Source organism: Gobius niger (assembly GCF_951799975.1).
Source record: "Gobius niger genome assembly, chromosome: 18".
NCBI lineage: Eukaryota > Metazoa > Chordata > Actinopteri > Gobiiformes > Gobiidae > Gobius > Gobius niger.
The window spans coordinates 1,024,602-1,040,738 of NC_136869.1; the positions used below are offsets into that span (position 1 = coordinate 1,024,602).

Genomic DNA, 16,137 nt, shown 5'->3' on the forward strand with positions numbered 1-16,137 from the left:
TAACAACTTTTTCTTTGCAACTTTTACACTTTTTTTTCTCAGAATGTTTCCCAATTTTTAAATATTTTCTCCCCATTTGAAAATATTTTTTCAAATTTTTCCTTATTTATTAATTAATATTTTCCTATTTTTTTCTGTGTTTCTTGACATTGGAAATAAACTCGATTTTGTAAGTTTCCATCACTTTGTCGCTCCAGCCTAATTCTGTTTAACATTTTGAGTTTAACCTCTTCACCCCCAGTTTGGCTTTACCCAAATCTAAAAGCCTCTGGAAAAAACGAGGATGAAAACACCCCAAGTGGCAAAAATGTGAGAAAAAAAATCAATAAAAAATATCAAAAAGTGACGACAACGGAAGGAAAAAGATCAATTTTTGCAGTTCTTAGTTTCCAAATGAGGCGTTAGTCTGGCCTATAGGCTGTGAACTTTCCAGTCATGGAGCTTTTAGATTTGGACAAAGGCGAGGGTTCAAAGGTCAACCTGATATTCTCACCTGTGTCAGCGCTGTAAGCCCCGCCCACGTTGGTCACAACCTGATCGTATTTGATCGGCTCGTTGAGTCTTAACGTGAAGTCAGTCACGGTGAAATGAACGTAGAACGCCACGGGAGAACCAGCTGAAGAACAAACACAGGCTTTATGTCAGATGCCCTCCCATCATGTGACCATAAACCAGCCCCAACACGACGCTTAAAGGCCCAGCTTTGAACCAAACATTCATTTCAGTTATAACGAGGTCACAAAATTAAACCTGACTCTGTCCAAAAGTTTTATTTCGCAGCTGAAAACTTATTTTTATATGAAAATATAAAATGACAGATACGATACATTTGTCTCATATTTACTTCATGTTCTTCTGATGATACTCACTCTGCAGCTGAGCCTGGCTGATCTCCAGGGCTTGGATTTGGTTCTTGAGGGCCTGGTCTTGGTTCTCCAGGTCTTGGACTCTGGTCTGGAGTTTGGTGACCATGGAGAGCAGGTCTGGGGTGTCCTGGCCCTCAGCCCCGTGGAGCCCACACAGGAACCCCCCCAGCAGCAGCAGCAGAGCAGTCTTCATCCTTCAGACCTGGTTAGACCGGCTTTGGGACTGAACTCTGCTGGGATTTGTTTTATACGAAAATCCGCCCAGGATGAACCCAAAGGAGGCAAAGGTTTATTGACCGATTGCTTCATTACAAACACTGGACTCATTTACTGTAAAAGCTCCGTCATGTTGTTGATCCACAGATTTTAAGTTTATGTTCGGTGTCGTGGACCCAGTAAAAGGCAGGGACAAAGGTGTTTAAAAAAAGGAAAGTTACTAAATTTAATGCTCAAAATATTAATAAAGGCTTACAAAAATAAGCAACAGACAAACTTACAAAAATTTGGGCCCAACTTAACAGTAACTGAACTCAAAACCAACTGACTGTAACAAAGGACCACAGTGCGTAAATAGGGGTGGAGTAAACCATAAAACCAACATAAGAGGGAGGTATAACACAAAGAAAACACAAACGTACTAAACTTAGCAAAACTTATCATAACAACCAAGTAAAGCAAACATAACTATAACTTAGCTCAAAATGATACGTGCAGATAAAGTAAGTTCAACCAACAGAATAACTGAATAAAACGTGTGACCCTTAGTGTTCCCCCTCCGTTCACTGTTATGGTACACTCCAAGGTTTCAAAATGGCCTCCAACCCCTCCAGCCAGTCTTTGTCTGCAGCACCTAAAAACAAAGACAAGTGTAAGTAAACAATTCAAACCAAATTAACTGAAGCCTCAAAATAAAGAAATGAATCAAATTAACATAATGTGTTGTCCTTTGTAACTAAGGTAAATTATAAACAAACAATACTAACACAAAATGGTGGCGGTAGAGGCATCCACCACATTCGGGCTAAACTGATGTTTTTCTGACAAATCGAGACTCTGCAGGTCAAAGTATTGATTTTACTCACAGTGGTCGAAGTGGAGATTTGGAGTGGAGTTAGGGCTGACCGGCCGTGACGTTAATGATCGGATAAGAGATTATAACAAGGAAGGTTCAAGAAGCGTTTGTATGTGAGCCTCCTCACAAAAATGATAGAAAAACAGCCTGAAAGTTCATGAACATGATATTGTTATACCAGGAGTAATTTGGCATCCGCACAGTAAAGGGAAGATTACTGCGCAGTAAAGTGAAGATTACTGCGCAGTAAAGTGAAGATTACTGCGCAGATTTCGAACTACTCCTGGTATTATTACGCCTTACAATATAGTCCCCCCTTTTATCCGCTTAGAAAATCCACATGGTTTAATTTAGTGTAATTATACTTTGTAGTGGAACACTTCACGTAACCATATTTAAATAGGGAAAACGTGGAAGAGCTTGGTAGCTTCTATCTTGACCTGTTTTGGAGCAACAAAAAAGTGACAAAAATTAAACAAAAATGTGACAAAAAATCAACAAAAAAGTGACAAAAATTCAACAAAAAAGTGACAAAAATTCAACAAAAAAGTGAAAAAAATTCAACTAAAATGTGACAAAAAATCAACAAAAAAGTGACAAAAATTTAAGCAAAGTGTGACAACCAAAAAAAAAAAACATAAAAAAGGTGACACAACACAGCAACAACGTGAGGAAAAAGATCAGTTTTGTGGGTCTTAGCTTTCAAATGAGGTGTTACACAGGCCTATATAATGGCCAAAGAGGACAGAAGGCATTTGGTTCAGGCGGGTGGTAATTAAGTCACATCTCACTGAGAGAAAGCACTCAGTACAAACAGAACAGTCCTGCTCATCCGACCTCACTTGCTCTGCTGGAGTCCCCCAAGGCTCAGTATTGGGGCCACTATTATTCAGTCAATAATTTACCCATGGTTTGTAACGCAGTAAAGATGCAGTTATATGCTCATGATACAGTTCTCTAAACTCATGCAAAATGCCCTGTTCCACCTGATGATGTCACCACGTGGAGGCTCTGCTTCAGCCCAGGCCTAACCAGCGGCCTCTGATGGACCACAACGCGCTGTTCCACCTGATGATGTCACCACGTGGAGGTTCTGAGTCACTGTATGTTTCTCCACTGTGGAATCAATAAAGGTCCGTTTAAACTTCTGCTGCTGTTTGTCGCCTTATTGACGAGCAGAGTTTAGGACTCGCCGTGCACAGGTGTTAAACATCACAGAGCACGGGCGCCACTCTGACCACGACATGGCTGACCGCCACCTCGCTCCACACAAGGTCATTATAGAATAACGTTTATGTTTTCAGAGTTATAGCAGTAACACTACTTAGACTTGGCATTAAAAAAGTGCACGTGATGTTACCAACTTCTGTCATTTATTAGGCCCGAGCAGCGGACACGCAGGACGAAAACGCAAGAATTCACGTAGCAAACGTGAACCGATGCACAAGTGACAGGGGTCAGACAGTAGTGCTCCGCGAGCTCTAATTTTGGGGGGGTCCGCGAGAGAAAATAATAAAAGATGGCTCTGTGGCGCCCCCTCAAACAGGCAGTTTACATTGACTCAATGGAGGAGCGGTCGCTAAAAAAATCATCGTACAAAAGTGACATTGGCCAGGGACATAGACCACGTCAGGACATGTCAAAAAATGATATTTTGACCCCGCCCTAAATGCTACAGGAAGTCGGCCATCTTGGCCAACATGTCCCAAACCCATGTGGCTTTCAAAATCATCATTTCTATTTTTTTTTTTTATTATTGGCCGTGGTCATGACAAGGCCGCAACTGAGAGGCCATTTTCAGCAAATTTCAAAGCCTCATATCTTTCACAGACTTTGTCAGATTGGAACGAACCCAATCCGGTGCACGTGCACATTCCCCACCTGGACCTAATGGTGTGCACACGCAGCCGCTGTCGCCAAAAATGACTTTTAAGTGGCTTCTAGGTGGCTTGTAAGTGGCTTGTAAGTGGCTTGTAAGTGGCTTGTAAGTGGCTTGTAAGTGGCTTGTAAGTGGCCCGCCCATCCTCCGTGAAAATAGCCAGAGTTCTTTGCCTTGCAGCATGTTGGACTCAGTTTCTCCTGAGATTCGTCAATTTTCCAAATTTCCCCCTTTATTCACAAAAGCCACAGGTTTAGACTCTCACAGACTTATACTAACCCTCTGTCAGCGACAGAAGTTTTAATTTGGACGTTTTTGGACTGTACAATCACAGGAAGTTCAGTCCGGCTGTTTCCTGTCCGCCTCTCTGTGTGTTCCTCGTACTATACGGTCTCACGAAAATATTGCTTCACATATCGAGGGAGCACCTCTCAACAAATCTTTGGGCAACCAGGGGAATTTACTCTAATTACAAAATGATTCAGTATATTATTGCCCAAACTGTAAACCCATTTTTGCAAATACACAACTGCGCTCTTTCATAAGATTAATGCAAAATCCGCTATATTGTTCACTCAGCCTGTGTGGCATCATTGGTAGAGTGCTGTCTCTCATGTCTCTCTCTTTTTTTCTTCTTTTTTTTCTTTTGGACTCTGCACTTACTGGGAAGAACAAAAATGTGACAAAAAATGACAAAAATGTGACAAAAATGACAAAAATGTGATGAAAAAATGACAAAAATTTGACAAAAATGTGACGAAAAAATGACAAAAATGTGACGAAAAAATTACAAAAAAGTGACAATAAAAAGGTTAAAAAAGTGACAAAAATTAGTTGAATTCCCAACAAAAAATGATGGAAAAAAAATCTGATGACGTGAGGAAAAAGATCTCTCGGTTGAGGCGGGAGTTAAGAGATTAACAAATTTTCCCACTTTAAAAAATTACGTTTGGTAAAGACTTTACAGTAAAGATAAGAATTGTTCTTTTTATCTAGTGTTTTTACTGCCTGCTTATAAAGTCTTTCTACAGGCACAGTGTGGTCTCGTTGGCCTGAGACCAGCTCGTCAAACAGTCATTAATATGCGAGAGAAATGTGGCATTTAGGTACAATTTTGAAGCATCAGTCGTTAAGTTATTTCTAGTTTTGTTCCTCAATTTCTTAACATGCTTTTTAAATGATAATTGGGAATCCACGGTGATGCCTAAATACTTGTATTCTTGCACCACTTGGAGTGCTTGCCCATCCACCAGAACTATTGGCTCGCTCTCTGTGGTTGCCAGGTTTGACAAACACAGACTCAGTTAGAGCCGACCGGCTGTGACACCAAGGTTTGTTTGGCCTGAGACGACACAACACGCAAAGAGCTCCTGATCCAGAACCTTTTTAACATGGATCACACCGAAGTATTTAACGTCCTCAACATCTATGATCACAAAACTATCCACGGAGGTGTTTTGTTTGAGCGTTTTCTCCGTGTTCAGCTCGATGGCTTTGTTCTTCTCCACAGACGGTTTAGCATCGGAGCCGTGAGTCTATAAAAGCGTGTGGTCAGCGAACATCAAGACCTCCACGTCACCACAGATGGAAGGCGGGTCACTGATGTACGAACTGAAGAGCTGCGGCCCCAGAACAGGGCCTTGAGGTACGCCTGTGGTACAGTGAGTTTATCGTTTATTCTTACGCACTGGAAACGTCTGTGAGGCACGACTGAAACCGAATGACAGTGTTTGAGGAGAGATGTCCAGACTGGATTTGAAATAACAACAGACCAGAACAAAGATGTTCACATTTGTTTATTTATTTCCTTCGTCCGTCACATCAACACTTTATGAACCTTTACATGATGGGTTTCAATAACTGACAGTTCCTTTTTTAACCTCTTACCACCCGCCAAAACCAAATCCATCCTCTCCTCTGTGCCATTGTCGTCCCTTTGTTTCCCTTATGTGTTTTTGTCACTTTTTTATTACTTTTTTGCTGGAATTTTGTTTGATTTTTGGAGAGCGTTTGGTCACATGGGAGAGAGCGTTAGGTCACATGGGAGAGAGCGTTAGGTCACATGGGAGAGAGCGTTAGGTCACATGGGAGAGAGCGTTAGGTCACATGGGGGAGAGCGTTAGGTCACATGTGGGAGAGCGTTAGGTCACATGGGAGAGAGCGTTAGGTCACATGGGAGAGAGCGTTAGGTCACATGGGGGAGAGCGTTAGGTCACATGGGAGAGAGCGTTAGGTCACATGGGAGAGAGCGTTAGGTCACATGGGGGAGAGCGTTAGGTCACATGGGAGAGAGCGTTAGGTCACATGGGGGAGAGCGTTAGGTCACATGGGGGAGAGCGTTAGGTCACATGGGGGAGAGCGTTAGGTCACATGGGGGAGAGCGTTAGGTCACATGGGGGAGAGCGTTAGGTCACATGGGAGAGAGCTAGGTCACATGGGGGAGAGCGTTAGGTCAAATGGGGGAGAGCGTTAGGTCACATGGGGGAGAGCGTTAGGTCAAATGGGAGAGAGCTAGGTCACATGGGGGAGAGCGTTAGGTCACATGGGGGAGAGCGTTAGGTCACATGGGAGAGAGCTAGGTCACATGGGGGAGAGCGTTAGGTCACATGGGAGAGAGCTAGGTCACATGGGGGAGAGCGTTAGGTCAAATGGGGGAGAGCGTTAGGTCACATGGGGGAGAGCGTTAGGTCACATGGGAGAGAGCTAGGTCACATGGGGGAGAGCGTTAGGTCACATGGGGGAGAGCGTTAGGTCACATGGGGGAGAGCGTTAGGTCACATGAGAGAGAGCGTTAGGTCACATGGGGGAGAGCGTTAGGTCACACTGGAGAGCGTTAGGTCACATGGGGGAGAGCGTTAGGTCACATGGGGGAGAGCGTTAGGTCACATGGGAGAGAGCGTTAGGTCACATGGGGGAGAGCGTTAGGTCACATGGGGGAGAGCAGGAAGCCGCAGAAGATGGTCTGGAATTCCTTGTGACCAGAGGAACTTTTCTGCTCCGCCGGCATCACGTACACGGTGTCTCCCGCCTCCAGAGTGTCCACGGCGACGGCAGTGGAGGTTTCCCGTATGTCGGGGTTGTTGGTCATCCCATAAACATAGGCCAGATACCTGTTGTTAACCATCAGCCTCAGATCGATTAATTCGGTGTTGCCAGTGGTGAACACGAAAATGGAGAAGACGTACAGGCCTTTGAGCGGCGCCGTGAAGTTTCCTGGAACACACAGGAACATCTCAGGATCTTCAGGACGTTCTCCATAACGACCATGACGCCAGAGGTTAACAAACGTCAGAAAAATGTGCAGCAAACATCGACAGTTACATCGGTTTGTTGTCAAAAAGAGAATTGTCCTGAACAGACGACAAAATGTAGAAAGAAACAAAAATGTTTTCCCAATTTTCCATTTTGAATTTTTTGTTTTTTAACAATTTTTTCTTTGCAACTTTTACACTTTTTTTTCTCCGAATTTTTCTGATTTTTAAAATATTTTCTCCCCATTTTAAAATATTTTTTTCACATTTTTCCTTAAATATTCATAATATTATCTATTATTCTGTATTTCTTGACATTGGAAATAAACTCGATTTTGTAAGTTTCCATCACTTTGTCGCTCCAGCCTAATTCTGTTTAACATTTTGACTAAACCCCCGGTTTGGCTTTACCCAAATCTAAAAGCCTCTGGAAAAAACGAGGATGAAAACGCCCCAAGTGGCAAAAATGTGACAAAAAAAATCAATAAAAAAGATCAAAAAGTGACGACAACGGAAGGAAAAAGATCAATTTTTGTAGTTCTTAGTTTTCAAATGAGACGTTAGTCTGGCCTATAGGCTGTGAACTTTCCAGTCATGGAGCTTTTAGATTTGGACAAAGGCGAGGGTTCAGAGGTCAACCTGATATTCTCACCTGTGTCAGTGCTGTAAGCCCCGCCCACGTTGGTCACAACCTGATCGTATTTGATCGGCTCGTTGAGTGTTAACGTGAAGCCATCCACGGTCAAATGAACGTAGAACGCCACGGGAGAACCAGCTGAAGAACAAACACAGGCTTTATGTCAGATGCCCTCCCATCATGTGACCATAAACCAGCCCCAACACGACGCTGAAAGGCCCAGCTTTGCACCAAACATTCATTTCAGTTATAACGAGGTCAAAATATAAAATGACAGATACGATACATTTGTCTCATATTTACTTCATGTTCTTCTGATGATACTCACTCTGCAGCTGAGCCTGGCTGATCTCCAGGGATTGGATTTGGTTCTTGAGGGCCTGGACTTCGCTCTGGTGGGTCTGGTCTTTCGTCTCCAGGTCTTGGGTCTGGTTCTTGAGGGCCTGGACTTCGGTCTGGTGGGTCTGGTCTTTCGTCTCCAGGTCTTGGATTTGGTTCTTGAGGGCCTGGACTTCGGTCTGGTGGGTCTGGTCTTTCGTCTCCAGGTCTTGGATTTGGGTCTTGAGGGCCTGGACTTCGGTCTGGTGGGTTTGGTCTTTCGTCTCCAGGGTTTGGATCTGGTTCTTGAGGGCCTGGTCTTGGGTCTTGAGGGACTGGACTTCGTTCTGCAGGGACTGAGCTTCGGTCTGGTTGAACTGGTCTTTCGTCTCCAGGGTTTGGACTCTGGTCTGGAGTTGGGTGATCATGGAGAGCAGGTCTGGGTCCTGGCCCTCAGCCCCGTGGAGCCCACACAGGAACCCCCCCAGCAGCAGCAGCAGAGCAGTCTTCATCCTTCAGACCTGGTTAGACCGGCTTTGGGACTGAACTCTGCTGGGGTTTGATTTATACGAAAATCCGCCCAGGATGAACCCAAAGGAGGCAAAGGTTTATTGACCGATTGCATCATTTCAAACACTGGACTCGTTTACCGTAAAAGCTCTGTCATGTTGTTGATTCACAGATTAAAAGTTTATGTTCGGGCTGAACTGATGTTTTTCTGACAAATCGAGGTCAAAGTATTGATTTGACTCACAGTGGTCGAAGTGGAGATTTTTAGCTCGTCTTCTCCTTAACCTCTAAAAGCTTGAAACAAAGCAACGAAATAGTGACGAAACCTAGACGAAAAAAAGTAAATAATGTAAAAAAAAAAAACCTCACAGAAGCTTTTCCTATAGAAATAAGCCTATATCTGACATTAAAGGGATACGTCAGGATGTTTGACATAGGGCCTCATTTCCTCGTTATCCAGAGTGATTTGAAGAGTTTCGTGGCGCTAGGCTAGTGCATGTCTATGGTATCAGCTAGCCTGCATTAAAAACAGTTTGACCCTGAGGCAAATCACTTATAACACCAGACTGACCATATAAATGTCTGTTTGGAAAATAACTGACCTGCATCACATGAACGATCGCATTTTGAGGGACTATTTTCTAGCAGATCACTCCGCCGCCGCGTAGCTTAAACAATCACGAAGCTGATGCTGCTCAAATATAAGTTATTTTAAATGATTCTATGGACACAGACATGTATATGGTTAGAGCCAGAAATTGGTATAGTAATACCAGGAGTAATTTGGCATCCGCACAGTAAAGTGAAGATTACTGCGCGGATTTCGAACTGCTCCTGGTATTATTACTCCACCACAGGCCTTGAGCCCGACTACTCCATCTAAACCCTCCAGAGACTTTTCTGAATCGTTCCCATCCCCAGAGTCACTGATGGGATTTTCCAACCATCTTGAAAAGTTGATCAAACATGGGATTAAAATGACTCCCCTCACTCCAGTTGCATCAAGACCAAGACCTTCATCCCCAAAGAAGCATCATGCTCCTCTCCCACCTCCGCCTTTTTCACAAACCAAGGTCTCCCCAGCTCGGCCCCCACCACCGGCGCCCACAGCTGTTATCTCCAGCAGCTTCACTGCTGCTGTCTAGGACATTAGGGGCCTCTGCGTTGCTACCATACATAGCAAACTCAAAACCAACCAGAGGTCCATAGAGGGAGTGTGTTCTTACAAGACAATTAGTACCGTCAAACAACATAGATTAGATAAGAGAGCGACATTCAGACCGTCCAATCAAAGAAGTCTAATTATATCCCCTGCAAAAAGATTCCACCCACTCAAACAGATACATCTCAAACATGCTGTACTCAATGTCAGATCGCTAAAAAAACAAGTCTAGTTTTATCTCCTCTTATAATCTAGATTTTATGTTTTTAACTGAAACATGGCTAGACAAAAACACTGGTAATGCAGTTTTGATTGAGTGTAGTCCATCTCACTTCAATAAACTCGCCAAAACCAGAGGGGTGGGGGTGTTTGTGCCATATTCAGGGACAATTTACTCCTGCAAAAATTGTCATTTGGGGTTTTTCCATCGTTTGAGTATGTGTCATTCAAAATGGAGATAAAACAATCTTCCATACTTTATATGACTATTTACAAACCACCACAGAACTGTTTTATTGAAGATTTTACTCAATTACTGTCATTTATATGCATTGATTTTGATTGTTTAGTGATTTCAGGTGATTTTAATGTGCATGTGGATGTGACCAACGACAGGCATGCAAAAGAACTCAGTGCTGTCCTTGAAATGTTTGGTTTAACTCAGCATGTGAGTGAGGCGACTCACAACAAAGGCCACACTCTAGATCTAGTTATTACAAAAGGTGTTAATATATCAAATGTGAATGTTGTTGATGTTGCTTTATCTGATCATTTTTGTGTCTTCTTTGACCTGTGTGTTGCACCTAAACCAGTGGTTGGGCCTGGAGTTATTCAAAGAAGACACATAAATGATACAACAGGGACACAGTTCATGGAGATGATCAGATTTGAAAATGCCCCATGTTCTAATGTTGATAATCTGTTGGACTCTTACACATCAAGGGTCTTAAATGTTTTGGATACTATTGCTCCTGTCAAGGTTAAAATGGTTAACAATAGTCTCAAATAGTCAAACTCTCTAAAACCAAAAAATCACGTTAAAAATCTAGGAGTAATCATGGACTCAGACCTGAACTTAAACAGCCACATCAAGGCAATAACATCAGCAGCTTTTTACCATCTGAAAAACATTAAGACCAGAGGAATAGTGTCAAAACCAGACTTACAGAGACTTATCCATGCGTTTGTCTCCAGCAGGTTAGACGACTGTACCGGCTGCTCACTGGCCTCTCTAAACGAGCTGTCAGAGCTGCAGAACATCCAGAACGCTGCTGCTCCAGTCCTGACAAGAACCAGGAAACACGACCATATTAGTCCAGTGCTCCGGTCTCTGCACTGGCTTCCTGTCACTCAGAGAATAGACTTTAAAACAGCTCTGCTTGTGTACAAGTCTTTTCATGGTTTAGCACCAAAGTCCATCTCTGACATGTTACAGCCGTATGAACCATCTCTGAGAACTTCAGGGAGGGGCCTCCTGGTGGCTCCAGAGTCAGGACTAAACACGGTGAGGCTAAAGCTAAAATCTGGAACAGTCTTCATGAGGATGTGAGACAGGCCTCAACTCTGACAATGTTCAAATCCAGGCTGAAAACAGTTCTTTTTACCGATGCATATGACTGAAAGTATTTTGCCTTTTACTGTAATTGATTAATTTTATGTTGATGTTTTTATTGATTTTATCTGTTTTCTTGTATTTATGCAACTGTGAAGCACTTTGAATTGCCTTGTGTATGAATTGTGCTCTACAAATAAACTTGCCTTGCCTTACAATATAGTTCCCCCTTTTATCCGCTTAGAAAATCCACGTTGTTTAATTTTGTGTAATTATACTTTGTAGTGGAACACTTCACGTAACCATATTTAAATAGGGTAAACGTGGAAGAGCTTGGTAGCTTCTATCTTGACCTGTTTTGGAGCTATAGAGGAGAGAGGGAGAGGCTAAATGCTAACGCCGTCTGCGCTGTGTTTACGTGACTGAAGGCACGGGGGAAGATCAGACAGGTCCTAAAGAACTCGTCAAAGCTCAGGTAAGAACATATCTCAGTATGTAAAAACGGTGGCCTGTTCCTTTAAGGACAGTGGAGTTTACGAACTAAAGCTAACCTTACCTTAGCCCTAAACTTAAGGATAGTAGAGTTTGTGAACTAAAGCTAACCTTACCTTAGCCCTAAACTTAAGGATAGTAGAGTTTGTGAACTAAAGCTAACCTTACCTTAGCCCTAACCTTAAGGATAGTAGAGTTTGTGAACTAAAGCTAACCTTACCTTAGCCCTAAACTTAAGGATAGTGGAGTTTACGAGCTAAAGCTAACCTTACCTTAGCCCTAACCTTAAGGATAGTGGAGTTTACGAGCTAAAGCTAACCTTACCTTAGCCCTAAACTTAAGGATAGTGGAGTTTACGAGCTAAAGCTAACCTTACCTTAGCCCTAAACTTAAGGATAGTGGAGTTTATGAACTAAAGCTAACCTTACCTTAGCCCTAAACTTAAGGATAGTGGAGTTTACGAGCTAAAGCTAACCTTACCTTAGCCCTAACCTTAAGGATAGTGGAGTTTACGAGCTAAAGCTAACCTTACCTTAGCCCTAAACTTAAGGATAGTGGAGTTTACGAGCTAAAGCTAACCTTACCTTAGCCCTAAACTTAAGGATAGTGGAGTTTACGAGCTAAAGCTAACCTTACCTTAGCCCTAAACTTAAGGATAGTGGAGTTTACGAGCTAAAGCTAACCTTACCTTAGCCGTAAACTTAAGGATAGTGGAGTTTACGAGCTAAAGCTAACCTTACCTTAGCCCTAACCTTAAGGATAGTGGAGTTTACGAGCTAAAGCTAACCTTACCTTAGCCGTAAACTTAAGGATAGTGGAGTTTACGAGCTAAAGCTAACCTTACCTTAGCCCTAACCTTAAGGATAGTGGAGTTTACGAGCTAAAGCTAACCTTACCTTAGCCCTAACCTTAAGGATAGTGGAGTTTATGAACTAAAGCTAACCTTACCTTAGCCCTAACCTTAAGGATAGTAGAGTTAATGAACTAAAGCTAACCTTACCTTAGCCCTAACCTTAAGGATAGTAGAGTTAATGAACTAAAGCTAACCTTACCTTAGCATAGCCCTAACCTTAAGGATAGTGGAGTTTACGAGCTAAAGCTAACCTTACCTTAGCCGTAAACTTAAGGATAGTGGAGTTTACGAGCTAAAGCTAACCTTACCTTAGCCCTAACCTTAAGGATAGTGGAGTTTACGAGCTAAAGCTAACCTTACCTTAGCCCTAAACTTAAGGATAGTGGAGTTTACGAGCTAAAGCTAACCTTACCTTAGCCGTAAACTTAAGGATAGTGGAGTTTACGAACTAAAGCTAACCTTACCTTAGCCCTAACCTTAAGGATAGTAGAGTTAATGAACTAAAGCTAACCTTACCTTAGCATAGCCCTAACCTTAAGGACAGTGGAGTTTACGAGCTAAAGCTAACCTTACCTTAGCCCTAACCTTAAGGACAGTGGAGTTTACGAGCTAAAGCTAACCTTACCTTAGCCGTAAACTTAAGGATAGTGGAGTTTACGAACTAAAGCTAACCTTACCTTAGCCCTAAACTTAAGGATAGTGGAGTTTATGAACTAAAGCTAACCTTACCTTAGCCCTAACCTTAAGGATAGTGGAGTTTACGAGCTAAAGCTAACCTTACCTTAGCCGTAAACTTAAGGATAGTGGAGTTTACGAGCTAAAGCTAACCTTACCTTAGCCCTAACCTTAAGGATAGTGGAGTTTACGAGCTAAAGCTAACCTTACCTTAGCCCTAACCTTAAGGATAGTGGAGTTTATGAACTAAAGCTAACCTTACCTTAGCCCTAACCTTAAGGATAGTAGAGTTAATGAACTAAAGCTAACCTTACCTTAGCCCTAACCTTAAGGATAGTAGAGTTAATGAACTAAAGCTAACCTTACCTTAGCATAGCCCTAACCTTAAGGATAGTGGAGTTTACGAGCTAAAGCTAACCTTACCTTAGCCCTAACCTTAAGGATAGTAGAGTTAATGAACTAAAGCTAACCTTACCTTAGCCCTAACCTTAAGGATAGTGGAGTTTACGAGCTAAAGCTAACCTTACCTTAGCCGTAAACTTAAGGATAGTGGAGTTTACGAGCTAAAGCTAACCTTACCTTAGCCCTAAACTTAAGGATAGTGGAGTTTACGAGCTAAAGCTAACCTTACCTTAGCCCTAACCTTAAGGATAGTGGAGTTTATGAACTAAAGCTAACCTTACCTTAGCCCTAAACTTAAGGATAGTGGAGTTTATGAACTAAAGCTAACCTTACCTTAGCCCTAAACTTAAGGATAGTGGAGTTTATGAACTAAAGCTAACCTTACCTTAGCCCTAACCTTAAGGATAGTAGAGTTAATGAACTAAAGCTAACCTTACCTTAGCATAGCCCTAACCTTAAGGACAGTGGAGTTTACGAGCTAAAGCTAACCTTACCTTAGCCCTAACCTTAAGGACAGTGGAGTTTACGAGCTAGAGCTAACCTTACCTTAGCCGTAAACTTAAGGATAGTGGAGTTTACGAACTAAAGCTAACCTTACCTTAGCCCTAACCTTAAGGATAGTAGAGTTAATGAACTAAAGCTAACCTTACCTTAGCCCTAACCTTAAGGATAGTAGAGTTAATGAACTAAAGCTAACCTTACCTTAGCCCTAACCTTAAGGATAGTAGAGTTAATGAACTAAAGCTAACCTTACCTTAGCCCTAACCTTAAGGATAGTGGAGTTTACGAGCTAAAGCTAACCTTACCTTAGCCGTAAACTTAAGGATAGTGGAGTTTACGAGCTAAAGCTAACCTTACCTTAGCCCTAAACTTAAGGATAGTGGAGTTTACGAGCTAAAGCTAACCTTACCTTAGCCCTAAACTTAAGGATAGTGGAGTTTATGAACTAAAGCTAACCTTACCTTAGCCCTAACCTTAAGGATAGTAGAGTTAATGAACTAAAGCTAACCTTACCTTAGCATAGCCCTAACCTTAAGGACAGTGGAGTTTACGAGCTAAAGCTAACCTTACCTTAGCCCTAACCTTAAGGACAGTGGAGTTTACGAGCTAGAGCTAACCTTACCTTAGCCGTAAACTTAAGGATAGTGGAGTTTACGAACTAAAGCTAACCTTACCTTAGCCCTAACCTTAAGGATAGTAGAGTTAATGAACTAAAGCTAACCTTACCTTAGCCCTAACCTTAAGGATAGTAGAGTTAATGAACTAAAGCTAACCTTACCTTAGCCCTAACCTTAAGGACAGTGGAGTTTACGAGCTAAAGCTAACCTTACCTTAGCCCTAACCTTAAGGACAGTGGAGTTTATGAGCTAAAGCTAACCTTACCTTAGCCCTAACCTTAAGGATAGTGGAGTTTACGAGCTAAAGCTAACCTTACCTTAGCCCTAAACTTAAGGATAGTGGAGTTTATGAACTAAAGCTAACCTTACCTTAGCCCTAAACTTAAGGATAGTGGAGTTTACGAGCTAAAGCTATGCATTGCATTTAAGGAAGAGATCATGAGGTTTCTCTGATTTGGCTGGAGACCTGTCTGCATTAGATGTACTTTACCCTTCGTTAGATACTTTAATGTCTTGAATATCTCCCTCTGCTGCGCACTGCGATCCCTTTGGCCTCGATTTGGAGGAAATCATGCAGGTACTTTGCTCCAATAAGTCACTAAAACGAGTCCCAGCAGCATCGCATCAGAAGGTTTGACGGATGTAGCAACAGTAACTTCTGTGAAAGGTCAATAAACCCCTTAACTCCCACCTGGACCGAGCACATTTTCTCCAGTTTGGCTTTACCCCAATCCAAAAGCTTCTGGAAAAAAGCAACAAAACTGAGATGAACTGTAAAGCGCTTTGAGTGCCTAATGTAGGTGGAAAAGCGCTATATAAGTTCAGACCATTTACCATTTTACCATGAAAACAATGATGGAAATGTGACAAAAAAGTGACGAAAATGTGACAAAAAAATGACAAAAATGTGACAAAAAATGACAAAAATGTGACAAAAATGTGACAAAAATGTGACAAAAAAATGACAAAAATGTGACAAAAAAGAAAAAAAATGACAAAAAAATGACAAAAATGTGACAAAAAAATGACAAAAAAATGACAAAAATGTGACAAAAAAATGACAAAAAAATGACAAAAATGTGACAAAAATGTGACAAAAAAATGACAAAAAAATGACAAAAATGAGACAAAAATGTGACAAAAAAATGACAAAAAAATGACAAAAATGTGACAAAAATGTGACAAAAAAATGACAAAAATGTGACAAAAAAATGATAAAAATGTGACAAAAATGTGACAAAAAAATGACAAAAAAATGACAAAAAAATGACAAAAATGTGACAAAAAAATGACAAAAATGTGACAAAAATGTGACAAAAAAATGACAAAAAAATGACAAAAATGTGACAA

General features: G+C 41.8%; 1 long non-coding RNA gene across 1 annotated transcript; it reads left to right on the forward strand.

The window, feature by feature from the left end:
• The first annotated feature begins 887 nt into the window (after nucleotides 1–887).
• On the forward strand, nucleotides 888–8,598 carry LOC306978051. The gene is made up of 3 exons (XR_013793877.1): nucleotides 888–939; nucleotides 8,062–8,250; nucleotides 8,335–8,598. It is a non-coding gene; the product is annotated as an uncharacterized lncRNA (long non-coding RNA).
• The last annotated feature ends 7,539 nt before the right edge of the window (nucleotides 8,599–16,137 follow it).